This window comes from Rhyacophila brunnea, unplaced genomic scaffold (genome assembly GCF_057557595.1).
Source record: "Rhyacophila brunnea isolate RB1 unplaced genomic scaffold, BYU_Rbru_1.0 scaffold_5, whole genome shotgun sequence".
Lineage (NCBI taxonomy): Eukaryota > Metazoa > Arthropoda > Insecta > Trichoptera > Rhyacophilidae > Rhyacophila > Rhyacophila brunnea.
This window is the reverse complement of record NW_028233170.1, coordinates 24,968,610-24,990,099: the sequence shown is the minus strand read 5'-3', so window position 1 is coordinate 24,990,099 and position 21,490 is coordinate 24,968,610. Positions and strand designations below refer to the sequence as shown.

Genomic DNA, 21,490 nt, shown 5'->3' with positions numbered 1-21,490 from the left:
AATATATTTGATTTGAGATTTTTTTTAAATTCAATTTGAAACGAGAAAGGGCGAATCAATAATATTGATTATTTCAAGCAATCTGGGATCCGATTTTGACAGCTGAAAAGTGGACCACTCGTTGCTTGTGCAAAAAATTATGCTCAGGCTTTATTAATCTAAAGATGGCGCTGGCCCTACCCAAATTATTCCAAGTAGTCATTAGTTTATACCCCAAATAGTGGAGCAATATATCGAGTCGAATCAGAGCGATAATGTCCGAGTGAAACGAACTAGGTTAACTTTACTAATTATCGACTTGCGCACTGAAAGTTTGTTGGAGACTATCTATAACACAAGTAAACATCTAACTAAAATTTAACGTATTATTAATTAAAATAATATTTCAGATATATATTGCGAACATTGTGATCTATAAATAAGGAATATAAACATTCGCACCCGAGGAATAATAGTGGCACAAGTCCAAATTTGTCAATTTTTGAGTTAAGTATGCAGAAATGTTCCAAGATATCATTTCTATCCGCACAAATAGCGGCATAATTCATAAAAATATAAAGGTGGCCTTTTTTAAAGGATTTTTGTCATTATCATATTTTAACAATATGTTACTTGAATTAAAGCAGAAATAGTGGCACAATGATCATTGTGCCATTGTTTTTGCAGATAACATTAAAATGAGATGACTCAAGTGTGCCAACTTCACGCTATTATAAAGTAAATTAAAAAAAAACTGATTTAACATAGCAAAATAAAATATTCAAACTGCTCTCCTGCAAAAACAAGTATTTCGATTTGTGCCACTATTATTCCCCGGGTGCGAATTATTTTCGCGGTGCAAAAAAAGTTTTAAATAATTGGCATAGATGTCGGTAGACACGGTTTATTTTCGGTACAGATTTGAAAAGTGGTTATCGTTTAGTCATGCCCTCCCAAGTTTCAGAGTATTTTATACCTATCAAAGATGATGAAATACCTACTCAACTTTACAAGTTGATAAGGGTTAAAAATAATATATAATATGATACAATACCTACAGAAGTCTAACTTGATAAACACAAGTGTGGGCCAAGATACGGTCGTAGGAAAATGAACCTGCACCGGAATATCAATAAAATAATTACATATTATAATATCATCAAACTATATAAAAAGCGGCACGGGTTCGCACCTTTGTCTATTATCTATATTTCCTTGTAACACGTATATCATATCCACTGTATATGTACATGCATTACTGTTTGAATGTAATTGTAATTGTATTGAATAAACATAAATATTTTAACTTTCGTGAATGCGTTATTATTTCTCGATCATCTTCTCGTCATCTAGTCTAAATATAGCCATGAAGGTTAATCACCTCACAATTACCTTCAAGACGACGATCTTTAAATGAAACAGCTGTGAATAATACTCCAGAGCCGCACACATATCTAGTCTTTGGTAAGGAGACAAAAGAAGAAGGACACCCCAGGTTCTTTTCGACACAAGTCACCTGATTTCTTTGCCTTCTTCCTTGAGGGACGCAACAATTCGTTACAACACGGTTGTGTGCGGTAGAAGGAAAAATAAGCATGTAGATATAGTTAACAAAAAATATTATTTTTTGGTAGAATATTCTAATGATTTGAAATAAATTTCAACGGCTTTTGTTTTCTTTAAACGATGAAAAGCGCGTTTTTTTGTAATGGATATTTATAATGTTTTTCGGTTGATAACCAAACAATAAAAATAATTAATAATGTAAAAAGCAAATAGACGCTCTCAAAAAGGTCGTCGAAAGTCGTTTTTTCGTTCGGTAATTGCGATGTTATCGCCGAGAACGCGAGCATAGCAACAAGTGAACACAATAATATTCCTAAGTATATTTTAGCGTTTTATATTTTATTTTCACTATCCAATAACGTAGGGAATTTTATTGTTATTTGAATTAAAACATAATGGAAATCAAGACGTGTAAATATATATTTTAAATTACACCTAGACTGATAAGATGCTGAAAAAGTTGTACTCGTTTCTATATGTATTCATATTTCATAAAATCATCACATTATAATATAAGTCTAAATCCTACTAAATGTTTTAAATTACTTTGAAAATTTTAGTCACTTGCAACTACTTGTTAAGGCCATTTGTAATTTTCTAAATTGTCGCGAAATTAAAAAAAGTAAGTACGCAAAACTATTGGCGGAAATACTTTTTTATCAATTTGCTCTAATCTGAATGAGAGTATAGGCTAAGTCGGGGTGAAATATGAATTATTCAGTAATCTCTGGACGAAGAACATTTGAAATAATCACTAGATTACGTATTTTTGGATAAATTTAACTTAAGGCGAATACACCAGAACAAAATTTCCGTGTGATATTTGGCATCACCGTATAGGTAGTAAATTAATGTACATTATACATTATTGTGTACCTATTGATCAGTGCCTAGCTGTGTATTGTTATTTTATTAGTTTATCATAATCGTTTACCTACGCCAAACAGGCAGCGCACATCACTGTCACTGTACACATAAATAAATTTTGTCAATGGCAACGGAATATGAAAATCAATAAAGAAAATAACGGATATTTAACTTGTAATATATAATTATTAATTGATTAACAAAGTTGTTTCGTCATTTTTAAAAAGTACTTATTTCAAAACAACAATATTATCATTGAAAAAAAAATATAAATAATGATAACTTTCGAAATAAAAAAAATACGTAGGACGTTGGCAATAGATTAGTGAAGTACATAGATAGCGTATGGACCAAAGCAATACCGTACTCAAACGAGTCTTGTTAGTACTAAAATAATTCAATGGGTGGTGTGAGGATAGTCGTTAAGGGTGGAATGGGGGTTTGTGCGCTAACATCGGCAGGTGATAATTATGCGATTGGCGTACGCGGCGAAGCCTCCGCAAGGCTGCAGAGAGCCCGGGGGATGAAATTCTCCACGGCAAATGTGTTGAAGTTTAATTTAATAAAAAAAGTTTTTATAAAAAGGTCCAATGTTTAATTAAACGTTTTTATCTTTAACGGTTGAATAATTTTACTGTATAAATACAATGAGTGTTTAATTATTAAAGATCAGGTGCCTCGGTGTCTTAGAAACGGAAAATAATGATACCAAATAAAATATTTGTAAATAATGTTATTATGGGATTAAATAGCCTAGATCTAACATACTTATGTCACTTTGTGGGTGCACATCGGCGCTGTTGAGAGAGTCAACAGTTTCGTATACCTGGGATCCTCTACTAACAATGAGAGTACCATTCGTCGGTCCCTATTAAAATTCTGAAATTTTATCATTTTCGGATTATTACGTAAAAGTTATTTAAACACTTTAAACATTTATACCACAATCACAGTTTTTTTTTGTTTGTTTGAAAAATTTCGAGATATTCAAGTTAAAAATGACGGATCTACCGAGAGTGTCCGAATAACAATGTCGGTTCTTACCAACCGACATTGTTGGCTGGGCGTGGGTGAGCAAGATGCGTCGGATCTGACAGTTGCTGCTATGTTCACCGGACAGACGGATGTTTTTTATAAACGTTTAGAAAAGTTTCTATAAACCGTATTTTTATTCATTATGGCAAGCAATAGGTCACAAAGGATATTTGATGAAGCATCTTTGATTGCTCGTACTGAAAAATAGCATTTTGCAGATCCGACCTTTTTAATAGGGACCGACGCATTAATAGTAGCAAATTACGAGAAGAATTATTATACCTGGCAATAAATTTAATGTCGCTTCGGTCCATCATAGATGTGTTACAAGGCATTGTACCGATACTTAAAATGAATAGAATACTAATGAAACAAGTTATGACCTGTGGTTTATATTTAAGAAATAAAGCAAGCATTTAATGGGTTGGGCAAATAGCTTCCACCAGTTCATGTTAAAAAATCTGTTAATATACGAGTATAACTCCAACGAGCAAATAATACAAAAGAAGCTACCATCAATGCTTAGATATGCTATATACGTCGGCTAGTCCATAATGTATAGAAAAGTAAAAAGCAATAGACGGAAGGAGATTCTCTTGATTATGCAACCTTCATAAGTAGTTTAATACATTAGTAATCTGATACGAAGTGTCCCAGGATAGATAGATATACGTACTGCAATCTAGTCGCATGCCTTCGACAAAAGACGGCACAGATAGAAAAGAAGAATGTAACGCCCACTCTGTGAAGATCAATATGATCCACATAAAAGCAAAAATTGGCAATTTACCCTTTTATGTCACACATTTATGTTCTTACGATAAATCACTAACGCAATATAAACGTAATACTATAACTGTTTCTAAAATCTAATAAATTATAATATACGAGTATTATAAATTATTTTCATATTGAGACTTCAAACAATAATTTCAGTAACAATTGTCGATTTACAGAAATTGGATATTATTAGGTACTTTATTTACACTAGGGATTGGATGTAGGTATTTGAGTCTATACCTACCTATTTATCAGCACGTAAACTACTAGATAAATATAGGAGAGCCGTAGAGCACCTGCCATTAGGGCATTGTAGATGTGTAGCAACACGTGAAACCGATTTCGTCCCATTGTCACATTAACCGAAACACATTTCCGGCGCCGCGTCGCGACGCACTGGGAGACGTCAGTAATCGTTTTACATCAAAATGATCTGATTATTCTGAAGTAGGCTTAACAATCTACCGTAACCTAGTCTTTAAATTACAGCGATTGAGGTACCAACTAAATAAAAATACCTCAGTTGCCGTCTTCAGGAAGACTGGAGAACAGATAATGAGATACGGGTCAAAATTAAGATGTCAAGAAGCAACGTCACTTATATAAACGAGACATATACGTGAGCAGCTGATGAAGGCCTAATAGATGTTATATTATATAATTATGTATTTGGTCTACGCGGTAGAAACGTGGACGTATAAGGAAAGGATCAGCAGAAAGCTTTCGAGAGTTGACTCTATCGATGAAAATTTATTAGGACCACTATTTTTAATGACGAAGTTTTAAGACGAGATAACTCATAACTACCAACGAACGTTGAAAGACATATATCCAAGACATGCTGAAGCAATGAAAAGTATGGTTTACCTAAGCTCGTGCTCGAAAAAATATTGCTCGGCTTAAGGGTAGGAAGAAAGATTTTATTGAATACGCAATCTCCAAAAGTAGTTTAATGTGCAAAGCGTTAGGGACGTAATACGACTGGTTTAGGATGTGGACAAGTATGGCAATTTGGTCTTTAAAATGAGATTTAATGGAATATCTATTTGCTATAAAAATATTCGTGTACCTATGGATATTCATTATATTTCCATTTAATTCATTGTGACGCTAAAACAAGCTATTGTCAAGAGGGCCCTGTTGTGTCACTTTCGAATGTTTTCAAGAACTTTAAACTCCTGGGAAAATGTAAATAGCAAAACTTTGAAACAATTTAGTATTACGTTTATTACGTTTAACGTTTCTTCTGTGGTCTCTGGACACAATTGTACTTGTATATTCGGCTGATACAATTTAGTTTTAAGTTTAATGGAAAAATATAGGTATAACCGCATACCTCCACCAATGGAATACAAATTGACGCAGGATATGAATAATAAAAAGGATCAGGTAAAGTTCCTACTCATTTTTTTGTGAACATAATTACAGATGAATGTTGTCGAGGAATGGTCGGCAGCCACTCGCTCAATCCATTGGGGTCATATCCATTAAAAATAGTGAATGTATCAAACTTGTGATTCAAACCCGGCTTTAGAATCGGACGCTCTTACATGGCAACTATAACTATGCATTATTGGATGTGATAAAAAATGGAATGATTCCAAATTCAAATAAACGACTGTGCGTCTCAGAATGGGTGCGAAACGGGGGCAAAAAGGGTGGAGTGAGAAGATGGCGGATTGATAATCCCGCACTTGTCGAACCGCGGGCTGCGGCTGTGCGGACCGAGGATCGTGTCGTCCTCATTGCGAGCGATTTGTTTTCGGGCCGTTTTGTGACGCGGACTAATCGGGGGTCGTTATTGAGGACATGCGGCGGTTTGCCGACCGCGGTAAAATGGCTGCATTGAAATTCGATTAATTATCACGGAAAAGGAGTTATTTTTTTCTAACATATATACTGAGACAAGTAGGTATACGAAACTAAGTACCTTAGGATGCAAATGAAAATTAAAGTGGATAATAAACTGTTTAGCTACAAACGATATATTAAAAAAGTTCTACAGTTTTTTGGCCACGCAACCACAAGATGGTCGGCTATACAATGGTCTGATTAGTGTTATGGTTGAATATCATCTTCAAACTTACCTCTAACGTGTAAAGAGTTCAACCAATACCGTCGTGAAAATGTGTTAAAATTGACAAGGTGATGAACTGATAATCAGCCGGATATTCACTCGGCGAGTGAATACGCGCTGGCCATATAGTGATGCTCAAGGGGTACTAAAGGACGATACCCCCAACCCGCTAAATCGATGTAAATATTATTTTCATGGCAACGAAGAACCAGGATATGAGGAGGGGTCAGTAGAGGCATTCATACACCTGAAGATAGACGAAAACTGATGATACTAAGACACTTACAATGGGATTGAATCAAATATTTTTACTTTGGGAAAAAATAATTACGAAGATTTCAGTTTAAGAAAACTTCATTGTTGCCTTGGAATTACACGTCCTGGAAATAGCATAATAGCAAACAATTCAATACATTATATTACGAACTTGAAATAAACACTAATATATTATTGATAGAAAAGCACTGAGGTCTGCCGAGTATGAATATAAATAATAAATCAGAAAATTATCGATAGACTGAATGCTGATTTAAAAGCAGTAACGAAATACATAATATATTTATTTGAAGCTACTATCAACTGTTTTGAATATAAATTTATAAATCGAATATCTAAGTTTATCATCTATATAACTGAAAACGATGTCAAACATTTCATAAAGACATAAATTTGTTAATACATGAATGATTTGAAACATTGCTGTCTATGCAAAATCAAAGGGACAAACCGAATTAAGCACAAACGAACTGACAGATGCGATCGGAGAACGTATACAGTTTTGTTCCATTGACGTCAAATTCTGCAAACATTACGACTCAGTTAAGAATTCCAATATTGATTTGAAAAAAACTTAAATCAAAATGAGTTCTAATTTTTTTTTATATAATTCCGAATGAAAAAAATATTTAAAATGGTACGGAAGAAATATATTGTAGAATAATTAATTGATTCGTATTATATTGTTGAACTAAACTGGTGAGTATGTGTGCGATCGGAATGCTTGTGTGGTGCAGACGTGTAATAGCGGCTGATTGTGCGCGACAAAGGAATATCCACAATTAACGACAAAAGCGGGGAATTTTACCGGGAGAATAGTGAGCGATCGCTTAGACAACCCAAAAGCAGTGCTGTTAAAACTCCAACAATAATTTAAAGGGTCTTATGATATATTACAGATATTATCTACTGCATAAAACATTTGTATTAATCACTAGGGCTTCGGAACGAAAACCGTAACCGAAAAAAATAACGGTTTTCCGGTGTGATTAATTTTTACGCCTACAATAACTGAACGACAACTGAAGTGGGGAGTAAGATCATATTATCATGCGTGTTTAAACATGTACCGAACCGAAAAAAATGATATTTTACCCCCGTTCGGTTTCGGTTTTCGTTCCGATAAAAATAACGGTTTTTCCGGTTTTCAGTTCAGTTCCGCTTCGAAGCCCTGGTATTAACATCCGCATACAAATATGAGCGGCAAAACTGTGTGAAAATGTGAGAGAAAGGGACGGGTGATAAAATATTCAAGTTACAGACTTGCACCTTTATCCTGGACGTTGTATGCAGATTTTTAGATTTATTTAATACGCATTAAAGGCTATTGAGCGTGGCTTTTCGAATGATTTCAAATTTTCATTTTTAAAATATAATTAATATAATATAGTAGGTAATTATTCTAATCAAAAAGTAATGTTACTGAATTCGACCTTTCAATATGAAAAACATCCCCACCGCCGCACCACAATTAAGTAATAAAAAAAAAATAGTTTTCTGTGTTATATTTAAAAAAACCACACCCAAAGAATATGTCATGTATACTTATGATTATATTTTACTTAGCAGTATTAATGGGCCGCATACTTCGGCGTGGCGTAAATACATTAGATATTCATAACAATATTAACGAAGTTATTTATATAGTACAACACATGCCGCGTTCACAACAATCAAATATTATCACTTGTGATCATTTTTCGATCAATGCAGGACATGCCACTAGGGTTGTAAAGCGCTGCCATACACGATCGCTGGAAAATGAAAATAGTTTCAAAGACGATTTGATTGGCACTTTCAACAAGAGTCATTTTTAATGGAACTTTCGAAGCATTTGCTTGTCTCGCAGTATGCTTTTAAGTAGAAATTCGTGACATCATGACACTTACTTCTAATGCTTTACGTGGACAATAAAATATAATGTTATCAAATGGATTATTAAAGCACCCATTAAAACACAGAAAAAGATTTTAAAGTTTTGCTTTTATAAACTATGATAGGACGTTCTCCTGTTATTTTAGAAAAGATAATATTTCATTATTTTAACTTATGTTCCGAGAGATGGTATCTTATACTTATATACGAAAGATGTAAGAAGTCCAATACTACTACCAATATCTACAGCAATATGTCTTATCGAAAGATTAAATTATGGTTTAAATTGATGGTAATTCACATTAATTTACTAGCAATCGAAAGAAAAAGTGGTCACACAATGAAAAAATACACTGATTCGTATGGTTAATTTATCGATTTTAAGACTGGCGCTTCTCGATCCGCAATATTGATGAAAATGCGTTTTTGAAGAAAACGTTGAAATATCTAGAAACGAGATGAAAGTATATTACGTTGATATCAACAACGTAGAACAAAGGCCAAAGGTCCGCAACCTTTTCACCATGGGGGGCACAACAGAACATTTGAAAATTGCCAATAGAACATAGATATATTTTTTAAATGATTAAAAGCTTACAAACTTTAAAATAGGCAGTATTATACTGCGTATTTTCGTACAAATTTTAGACAATATATCTACTAAAAATAAAATGACCCGCAGGCGACCCATAGAACATATTTATTAGAGAAAAATACATTTCATGATAAATTATAGGAATTAAAGGAAATCTAATATTCTTCATGTTAAATGGCCATATTGTTGACAATATTGGTAAGAACATAAAATATTCACCACAAGTGTTACTAATACCAGCTAAATACTGTGCAAGTTTCATCAATATTGGCAGAGTATTTTTTTAGCTATAATTATTATAACCAAATAAATGGACAGACGAGTAGATAAGTAGGTACAATAATTATTATATTATTTGTAGGCTACCAAAGCAAATGTGTTCCATCAATATCCTTATATATAAATGCTTTTACGTCACGTCAAATTGCCCTCCTGTAAAGTTGTAAATTGTCACATTATGGCCTTTTCGATTACCAATTCCGATGTAATTTCCACGTCGACCTATTAGTTTGTGAGAATGTTGACTGATGCAGTCCGGAAATGACATTCCACAAAGTGGGATTCTAATGCTCTGAATAAGCCGAATCGTTTCTGTAATCGAAGATATTTACCCTTTTTTTAGAAATGGCCGATGGTAGTGCGGATAGCGGATATCCGAATGCCATTAGAATCAGAGTGCCACTTGGCGGGACATTACGTTTACATGGAGGAGTACTGAATAGAACTCTGGTAAACCAAAATGAACATTAGGGATTCAATGCAAAAATCTGATAAGTATTTGAATTCTTTCGATAATATTGACCAAAATCTGTTCAGTGAAACGAATATTTTTAGAAGAACTTAAAATGAAGATATATTATTTAAAAAATCTAGTAGGTATATATTTCAGGTAATTTCAAATTATCGTACTTGTATATTAAGTACCTATAAGTTATTGATACAAGCGTGGTGCACACTTTTTCCTCTACTATCTGTATTATATCAGTTGTGGAAGGATCAAAATAAAAAAATAAAATCGATATTAAATTAATACTATGTGAGAGCGTCCAAAATAATGCACCGTAATTAATCCTATGTGAATGTCCGCCGCAATACGTCAGTATTAAAATAATCTTATGTGAACACGGCATGTTCACATGTGATTCAACGTATTTAACACGGTACATATAGAATTAATCTTATGTGATAAAAACATGGAAAACTCTACGATTTTCTATTAAATAGTAGATATATTATAAAAAAATATGATTATCAAATTTTAATATATTATGATTAGGATAGGAGGTATTAAATATAGAGTGATATTCTAACACATAAGCTAATAGATATGAGTGATAATATAGAGGTATATTAATATAGAATGTTACATTTACAAATCTTGTGATTTATTCGTTGAATAAAGGAATAGTTGAAATTAATTGTTGAAAAAAAAATATTATTACGTAGTCGAAGCGGAAGAAAACATTAATTATGTACATAACTACTGAGTTTTTGATAAATTTACTAGAAAACACTTCAGTCTCTTATACCGCTTATTAAAATTAAAAAGAAAAAAGTGAAACCGCAAGGGACTTCATCTGGTGTCATTTATCAAAGCCCGAGCCACTCCACCCACTGTTTAATGCCGAACGCCACATGATGCGATTTTAATATCATTTCTTCTTTGTTGAAGATTTATTTTTAAAATTGTCTCCGTGGAAACCTTGGATGGGAGTCTAACTCACTGACGCCTTCACATTTTTTTACTTTAACGATTTTGTATAGGAAAAGTGTCATTGTAATGTCTTTATCAGTTACTCAATATATTGTTATATTATAAATCGTTTTTTTTTTCAGAATTTTGAGTTTGAGTGGTTAGAAAACATAATATAATAAGTATATATTTACTAAGAAAAGTTCTCCTTTTTTTTGAAAACAATTTCAGCTTTTCAGCATAGACAATATATTGTGTTCAACGCATTCTTTACACTAGTGTTTTCTAAACCTACAACTTTAGAGGCACATAATTGACTGCACTACCCCACTTTTTATAGTTTCAGTTTCTAAAGTATTTTTATCATGTGTATAACCATCGATATTAGTTTTGCATTTTTTAAATGTTCAAAAGCAAAAGTGCTACTTTCCACCAGTTACACATGCAGATATGGGTATAAAAATAATGATTCTAGTTTGGAGGTTTTTTAGGTACCAATGTATGAATTTTATTAAATTATATAAAATAAAGTATACTAAGGTACCTACTTTAACCATTGTTTACATTAAAAATAACACGGATATTTGGTCTAATTTGAACATTCCAGAGAGTGTACTACTTAAGTTTTTTCTAGTAGATAGTATTAGTAGTATAGTATTTTCAAAAACTTCACAGAATAAAAATTACAATATTTTTACCGTATACATGAAAGATTTTTAACATTATGTTTTTCACAAGCAATGGGTAGGTAGGTATTAGCGGGTTTCTAAACCAATTCATTCCATGCTCCAGAATCAGGATCAAATTTCGCATCTAACATATATGCAAATAATAGACAATTAAAGTAAAATTATTGAAAAAACTGCTCTCAAATATGATTGATAAAAATGATTACATTATAATGCAGATAAAAAAACCATAAACAATGAAAAAAGAGTCACAGTACCTACGAATATTAAATGGCCCGATTAAAATGTCAAAATCGCGATAATTCGAATGTCCAATGAATCCTCGGGTACTTCCATTCTGGTTGAATACGTTACATAAATACTAGCGATAGGGCAACACCGTACCCCAAATCCGGGCCTAATCAATCAAAATAGCGGTTCACTGAAGAGATTGGCATGCGTACGTGGTTAATGCTTGTCAAATTCGTTTTTATGTGAATCGTAACAAAATTTCACTACAAAAGATATTTCAGCGATCCTCGAAAACACAAATAATAATAACACAAAAGAAATCTCATGTGAGATATACAATACAATTTAACATAACTGTAGTAATTTCAATAGGTACGACTTTATATGTATTTTTTCTTTTGAGAATTTTTTTTTATTTATGCTATCTAACATATTTATGAGACTGATCGAGTATTAGCACAATAACAAAAACCCACATAAAAAATCATTTGAAAATTTTTCAAAATAGCAACATTACAGAACGATGAAACTTCAAAAAATTATTTGGCGGGAACATAGTTAATTATTGAATCTAAAGGTACAATAACGATCTCAGATTAAATATTAAAAATATTGATACAGTTGCAATGAATAAATTTCAAATATGCATATTAATAAAATAAAAACAAGTACGTATTAAAAACACTAACCTTAAATGATGATAAATTTTTTTATAATACATAAAAAAAACTAAGCCACGAAATATCTTTGTAAATCTAATAAATCTCTACGATCGCTAAGATCAATGCACATTTTAAATGTAAAGCAATTTTATTATAACTACACTGAAGAAAATTACCAACGTATGACCGTGACTGTGTTCACGAGGAAAAAACAAAGCTGTTTTTCTCCTATTCATCCATTATGGACATGGCTAATTTTGAAATCTAGCGACACATATAAGGACTTCCTTTACATAAGTGTCGCCCAAATCAATACTAATAACATTGAAGTGTTTTGACTGTATACATTTAAATATTTTTATAAACTTGTCTATCTGCTTGTTCCGTTATAACCAAACACCACTAGACAAAATCGATAAAATTAAAAAAAAACTTGTAAATTACAATTATGTACTGCTAGTACATCTTGATATCTAAAAAGCTTCTGAAGTTACACGATAAAACTTCGAGAAAATAGCGCACTACAAGTGCAATCAATACGAGTAGAATGATAAATTGGTACGATAGTAACGGGGGAGTGGTGATCTGAGGTGTGGGTATAGAGGTGTGCGCGAAGATCGAATCATTGTATATACCATTGTTTTAAAAGAATCAAGTCGAGTTTATTTAGTCTCGCACTTAGTAATTGATAAATAGGAATTTGTCTAAACAATCCAAAATATTTATTATATTCAATAAAACCCATTGGTGAAAAATATTAACGATGGAGTATTAAGTGGTAAAATAAGCGGTGAATGTTGTCAGGAAAAACACTAAGTGCCTAATACGTTTTAGGATATATTTTATACGAATAATTTATGTGTACGAACGTATTAACGTTATCTTGTTATAAGTTACGGTGAATGTTTGCCCTTCTTAGAGATTTCACATGGTAAGCTCTGAATAATTAAACAGGGATAAATTAAACGGGGCCAGACGAAAATCAGTGTTTTACACCGTCGATAAATAAAAAAAAGGTATGCTTGAAAAGTGAAAAACGCTCGGGCGGGCTGGGGAAATATGAAAACAGGATGCCTCGGCATTTATACGACCAACCGGCCCTGAATTGATGCGTTTTATACGCAAATTAACCCCGGGGTCATTCCGGACGAGCCACCCGGTGGGAGGAGGGATGAAGGGTGGGGAAGGAAATGGCTGATCAATCAGTGACCAGAAGCTTCGCCGCGACGACCCTATTAACTCTTTCGGTGCCGCCAACTTACATTTGCATACAACAACAACTGTACAGTTACTGTACAATGTATCGTTACCTAATTTCCATTCGATTACTTTAACAACTGATAATATCAACCCCGCATCGTCAATCTGGAAAACGACATCGACTGTAGTAACATAGTATTTAATTCAAGTGTTATACTATTCATTTGAATTCTTTTTGCAAACAAGGTTTCATCTTTCGGCATTATCAGGCACAATAATGAACACTTATCAATGAAAAAAGTATAACTGCTATAAAATACAGTTACTTAGGCCGGTTCGGATTAGTCGAGGAATTTAGATGAGTGGCGAGTAATTTAGTAACTAAACGTGTACGAACAGACAAATTTAGTCGAGCAATTTAGTAAAATCATTTAGTCGCGTCAATCCATTTTCGTCTAATTTTTGGGTCGAGTACCGACCCTTAACACCTCCCGCTAAATAGGTACTAAACAAGTCACGGGACAAGTCTGAACACAACAGTTTAGTCAAGTTCATTAGTTTTCGTAGAATTTCTTCCTCCAATTCTTGTAATATAGCCATTATAAATGAAATTAATTATTTTTTGAACACACATCATTTGAAAACACTTCGATTCATGTTCATCACACAGGTTCGAATCCTGCTGGGTGTCGTACTATTATAAATAAAAGATTTTTTTTCTATTGGTTATATATTTCTCAGAAGTGTAAATTATATATGTTCAATAAAAAGAATGTTACATTCTAAAATATTGTGAATCATTCGTTGAATAAAAAAAAAAGTTAATAATTTATTTTTGCTTTGTTACGTTGTGCTCTATTCATTTTGACACGTCACTTACTAATGTAGTGTTCGGACACTTTTCAGTTACTAAATCATTTAGTCGTCACTAAATCACTCGCCACTCGACTAACCTGCTCGACTAATCCGAACCGGCCTTTATTATTTACATAGGTACTAAAATTAAAATATCGTGAATATACACTAGCACCAAGTAAACAATTTATCCAGGCTTTGGAATCTGAAGTGAAGTTAATTTTGTACATAAAAATATTTAACCAATGTTTAGATTTACCATCGTATCGACGGTGCTATTCCACAAGGGCGCAGGAGATATTTTGGTGAGAATAAGTTGTTTGAGAAACTAGTCGTTAGCATTTTTAGAATTCCATTTTCAAGAGACTTGTTAGCTAGTTGGTAGTTTATGATAGTTACATTGATAATTGATTTTTATTTTTAGATAAATAATACCAAATAATACACATATTTTATTAATTCTTGATTAAAATTCTCCTATGAATTTGCAAATTTACACTTACGCCGTTTTTGGCTATCAAACTCGATTTATAAAAGCTCTGCATAGAAAAAGGCTTTACTTCTACAACTTTGATTGGATATGACAAAGTATATCTTATCTCTAGATAAAATATGAAACGTTACGAAAAGGAATAATTGGCATGAAAAGTTCCAGGAAGTAACTTTCTGGGAAAGTTATGCAAACATTCGACTTCCCAATAATGATTCCGATAATTGTACAGCCATTCGGCGGGTTCGTTATGTACCTAGCTACGTCGGTTAATTATAATTTAACTCAGAAATGAAAATCGCGAAATAAAATTGAACTGAGGAGAGTTTGATGACAATCAGACGGAAATAAAATAAATTTTCTTACCCATCCCATAGCACATTTTCCAGATAAATTAATGCGGCGAGAGAAATGAGCTATTACGAGGTAATAATTTCATTATTAAATCGTAATTTACATTAATTAACGGCGTTTAAAATATTAAAGGACGCATATATATAGATGTGCGATTTTAAATTATTTGTATAACGTTAACAACCAACCAAATTTGTTATATTACTTAATGTTTACCTTTTAAATACATTACAACATTTTGAAGCTGAATTTAACACACGTCATGCAACACGCTTGACAGCTTAGAGGCAAGGTACGGGCTATTTTTTTTTCAACCATGTCCGATCCTAATAGGATCATATGGGCCTTCAGTAGAGGTTTGTATTAACAGATTTTTGTTTTTTTTACGAGAAATGGATGTCAGCCACTTGCTCAACCTATTAGGTGCAAACCCTGACTTACACACAAATTGAAAAACAATATGTGTACTTGCCAGACCCAGGATTCGAACCTGGGACCCACGGCGTGATAGTCCAACGTTTAAGCAACGCGGCCACCGTGGGCGCGTTTATTTCTGCAATGTTCAGATACGGGAAATTACTTAAATGGCTGCATCATTTTTGTTGAAATAACTAAAGATACGGGAATTTCGCAGTCGATGGGCAGTATTTTTGTTGTTTTTAGTACATCAAAAAGTAATTTTCGTCATATAGGTCAGATACGGGGTATTGACATTAGACAATCGACATGCAAAATATAAGGGTTGTTGACAAATTATTATATTGATAATATTAAGCAAGAATTTATACATTCGATACAGAATTAACGATAAACTATAGTTTTGAAAAAAACACATTTAAATAATGAATAGAAACAAAACGTAGTTAACGACCACGTAACATATGTTACGTCATAGTCTGTATAATTTGTAGGGAAGATGGAGAAGATGCTGTTTTTTCGCATCCTGGTAATCAAAATTTCAAAACCGCATAGGTTATATTAATATAATAAAATAGTATTATTTTAAGCGTCATCGTTCTCAATCCTTATCGTATTTCTTAAGATATTGAAAGAAATTAGGTAAAACTTTATATTTGCGTGTGCAATTAACTAGTTTTTTTCTAGAAATTAGTGTAACGAATTACGTTATTTGTTTGCAATGATATATATATATTCTTGTCAGTCTATATACTAACCTAACTATATACTAGGGACGATGGTTTAATATCAAGTTTTTAAATATTTATTAGGTAAGTTAATTTCCCGAGATAAAAAAATGCCATTTAAAAGATAGCTTTCATAAAGTCACGCTTATCAAAGAGAGGAAACTGATAAAAGAGAAAAATCTGAATGAAAACAAATTTCCTATGATCAAAGTCAAACGAACGGTAGAAAAGGATTCGCCGTAAAAGAAAAATAGATTTCCGGTACGGTGGAAAAATGCAATTATGGTTACTTCATCAGTGACTGTAAACGGATGTATTATTTAAATTAAAATGGAGTTGAAAAAAATACACATTATATATAATGTATAAATTGTTTAACAAGCTACGGTGAATAAAAAAATATATCTAGAACACCTATGTAAGCGACTATTGAAACACACCTAGCGAAGAAAATAAAGGTGAAGAATAAAATTGACCTTTAAAATGTCACTTATGTGAAATGTCGCAGTCAATCAAAAGAGGGTACGTATTTGATATTTTTTCATGAATAAAATCAGGGGATGTATTTATATCGACGACCGTAATGTATGTACTTGGAAGCGTCACGATGTATAGATATGAAGTCTACGCTCGAAATCCGTTCAAAAAATATTCGTTCAACTTACTTTGGGCGAATAGCGTCAGATATATCAGTAATTATCAAAAAATGTGAAACAATATCTAGAGACACGTCCGAAGGTAGATTTACAGGCCACAGGATCGGCAAAAAAGATAAGTTTAAACGCAACGCATAAGACAAAGAGGTATGGAGTCAGTTTGGAGAAGTCTTCATCCTACAGTTGATGATGTTGTTCATCTCTGTTTGGTGTTTAATAAACATACAAGCATAACCTCCTCCTGATATAACATAGCTTATTGTATATCTGACATTATGTTTCAATTTACTAATATACCTAGGTAACTGATAAGTCAATTAGAGTAAAGTTAAAAGAATAATATATATGAGAATAATAATTAAGTTTCCAGTCATCTCAAAAAGGTTTTTAGTAATAATAAGGAACCAACAATATTGTCGTTGAAAAATAGTTAAGTCTTGGGCGTAGGTAAGTACATACTTAACTATAAAAATAAATAAAACATAAGTCGAAAGAAAATCTGTGGACCCATATTATAGTTATCCAAGTTTCGTTCACTGAAAACTTTTAAAGGCCAAAAGTGAAAACTCCAGTGGCGGTTTCAATAAATGATCAATAATATAATAAATAAAAAACATAATCGATTGAGAATTCATATGCAATAAGTTTTAGGAGTTTTATGAGAATTTAATTCAATGAAAATTTTCAAGCAGTTTTGGGTCTCAAACGTAATTATTGAAGAATTTTCCACTTATACCTGTAAGAGTTATAATATAGGTTGAATTAAATTATGTCGATATAAATAACTTCTTATAATGGACGTGATCCGACTAAGGAAACAATTAAAGCTACAATCGAATGGTTACCAAACATGTATGTGTCAGGATCTTGCAATGGTTTCGAAACTAACTTGCAAGGTGTATCTGCTTTCCTAATATGGAAAGTAACTGTGTTTTGGATTTTTAGAACCGGTATTTCGATATCGATGTACGTATACCATCACCCCGGTATTGCAATCCTAAACCAGGTTATTGGAAAGTTATAACAGGAGTGTATACAGGACAGCTTTTATGGGTGATACCCGTTTTTTAAGTCATGGTGTAAGTGAGAAATAATCCGAATATGTGGCGGGTAATGGAGAGAATGTGTGACGTGAATTTATTCAACGATAGAATTTACGTTACGATTCTTTATCAGTTAAAAACAAAGTATAATGATGAATATTTGGTTTATCAAAGTAAAGTTGGTGAGAATGCAAGTAAAATACAAACAGGAATGTTCCCCGGACAGCTTTTAACGGTGATTTCCGCTTTTTAGGTCACGGTGTAAATCAGAAAGGGTACAAATATGTTGCGGGAGATGGAGGGAATGTATGTGATTTCAAACAACGATAGAATTTATGTTATAATTCATTCTCAGTTAAAAATGACGTATAACGATGAATATTTCTTTTATCGAAGTAAAAGTCGATGAAAATACAAGTAAAATTTAAAGGCTACCACTGTCATAAAAGCTGAGACGGGAAATCGAAAGCAAATCATGAAGACGGGATAAGCAAACATGACATAACTTTTGACGGGTGATTTTTTAAAGTTTGTGTACTATGTGGAAGACTTTTAGGTATTAGGCACACATAAACACACATCTTTGAGATAGTACATCATGTAACTGTGATTTTTTCTCTTAAAAAAGGTATTACTTGTATTTTCAATATTTAAAAAGACGTAACTTCCGAAAATGGGTTATTCAAAACGCCATAAATGCAGCTGCATGACAAAGAAAATGTTTGAAATACTGTCAAGGCGATAAAAAGGAAGAAGACAAGAGTCGATAGTATTTTTTAAATATCAGGAAGACAGGTGGTTAGAGTGAAGCAAAGTTTTAATGCTCAAATCGGTTTTGTATTGTAAAAGAAATGTAAAGAAAAATCTGTAATATCCTTAGGGAATAAAAGATACTACGCTGAAAGGGTACTGGAAATATCGAATGTCAATTAAAATGAAGGCATTGAACCCTCTGGAAACATTGGAATAAGAAACTCCTCGTTCGAGAGAACCTCTCTCTTCAAGTACTTGGGCTCCAACATTACCTCTAAAAATGAAATGTCCCTAGAGCTCTCTGACCGACTGAGAAGTGGAAATGCAGCGTACTTCGCGCTGAGTCGTCTGTTCAGGTCCAAAATGCTGTCCATCAAAACGAAATTCCGGGTGTATAACGTGGTCATCAAGCCAATCGTCATGTATGGATGTGAAACGTGGGGTTTAACAGAAAAACAAGAAAAGGCGCTCCAAGTGTTTGAAAACAGAATCCTCCGGAGAATACTTGGACCCGTCAATGAGAACCACCGGTGGCGCATCCGCACAAACGCTAAGCTCTTCGACCGATACCAACCTAGAATCACTAATATTCTGAGGTCAAGAAGGCTCAGATGGGCGGGCCACGTTGTACGATCTGAACGATCTAGAACTCTCTATAGGATTTACAAAGGCACACCAGCTGGCACTCGACCTCTTGGCCGCCCTCGACGGAGATGGGCGGACAACATTCAAAGGGATGCGGAAAGGCTGGGGATAGTCAACTGGGAAGAGAGAGCGCTGGACAGAGATGCCTGGAAAAACGTTGTGCAGTCGGCCATGGACCTGAACGGCCCCTAGCGCCAGTTTATAATAATAATAATAATAATAAATTAAAATGAAAATTTATTATAAATGAAAATTGTTTTCCATGCTTGATAGAAATTGTATTTATTAACGATAGTTCTGTATCATAATAAGAATCAGGATTCGCCTTTAAGTATTATCACCAGGTTCTATAATATACCTATTTAAGGCATACACAATGCATATATCGAAGACTGTCTGTGTGAGTTGGAGGTAAGTTCGTGGGTATTCTGCGAATAAGCATTAAGTCAAAAATACTAGTTTTGAGATAATCGAGTTGGAAAGTTTGGACGGTCTTAGCTTTTTTTATATATATAAAAGGCAAATTCCTTTCTGCGATATTGCTTTGAGTATTACTGAGTGCAGTTTTGCACGCAGAATTTTGTGAATATAGCCTGAGAATGAGAGAAGCAAATGCACTAAGTCCCTTTAGTGCCTTTTCTCTGAATATATGTATGTCTTTTTGACTTATAACATAAATTATCTTCGCCAGTTTTATAGATATGACTGTGTGTGTTTTTGTAGACTATAGAGCGCACTCTTAATAAGATTACCTCATCATTAAGTCAAAACAGCTAAATTTTGACTAAGTGCTTTTTCGCAGAATACCCACGGTATATTGTTACTCTATTAGTTTGTTATAAATACCAAGACACTAGTTTTTCAAATTAAAAATAATCGTAGTTATTTAAATTACGAATAGGTAAACAGAGAATAAAATATTTACATCGTTTGAATTTATAACGCAACACTTATTATTAACATTGACTAAAAGTTAGTACAAAGTTTTGAGGAATTTTAGGTTCGCGGTTCGTACCTATATTATGAGTGGACGAGGAAATGTAAAAAAAGATTGCAAAATATTTACATCTTGGGATTGTGGATTCATGTGTTGTTGTACCTAGTATGTTTACATTAAGGGCCCGTGGGACTGTGCCGATTCTAAAAATAGAAAAGGTCTCAAATAATTCAGATTTTCTAAATCCGTTCAACTAAAAACATGAATGAAAAAATATAGCTGCGTGGGATTTGCAAAATATTGGCGATTTATTAGTATGCTCTAACGATTTATGCATCGGTAATATAAAATTTGTCTTATAAATTATTAATGGAAGTATATATTAAAAATCCTTGGAAACAGATTGAATGAAGTAAAAACAGTGGGAGAATTTCGTAAAGATTATAGCCCGATCTAACACTGTTTTATTCGGTATATATTCTATATTATATCGCTATGAAATACCTAATTAACATCTTTTTATAGAACTTATGCACTAAAACCTGCCATTAGAATTGTCTGTCAAGATATTTTAAGAATATTTTTTGTTGATCAATAATTGAAGTGTGGTTTTTAATTGTATATGTACCTATGTAGTTTGTGGGTCTATTCTACACTTATCGACCGATACAGCGATAAATATTATCAAACTTAGGGTAGGTTTGTATCAAAGTATTGGCACTTATTGTAACAATTAAAATAAGTTGGTTGTTATTGTTGCAATAAGTTCTATATTTTAACAGCAGCAAGAGAGGTGCTCTTAAAATATTGCACTTATTGCAATAATTACAACAACTTATTGGAATTGTTACAATACGTGCTGATAATTTGATACAAACCTACCCTAAGTTTGATAATATTCATCATTTTAGCGGTCGATAAGTATAGAATAGACCCACTGAAGTAAAAATTGAGAGATATTCGAATTCAACTTGTTTAAGATATGGAGAATGTTATTGGAAAATGTAAATTTAGTTTTCATAGAAGGATTTATATATTGCTACGAAATGTGTTCATTGACGGTCTGGATTCGATGTTGTGGATAGGA

At 32.9% G+C, this 21,490-nt stretch overlaps 1 protein-coding gene across 3 annotated transcripts in view; it reads right to left on the bottom strand.

Annotated features, from left to right (window-relative positions):
- LOC147066200 (pseudouridylate synthase RPUSD2-like) overlaps positions 1–21,490 on the bottom strand; it is a 491,295-nt gene that overhangs the window by 56,369 nt on the left and 413,436 nt on the right. The gene's annotated exons all lie outside the window — the stretch shown is intronic.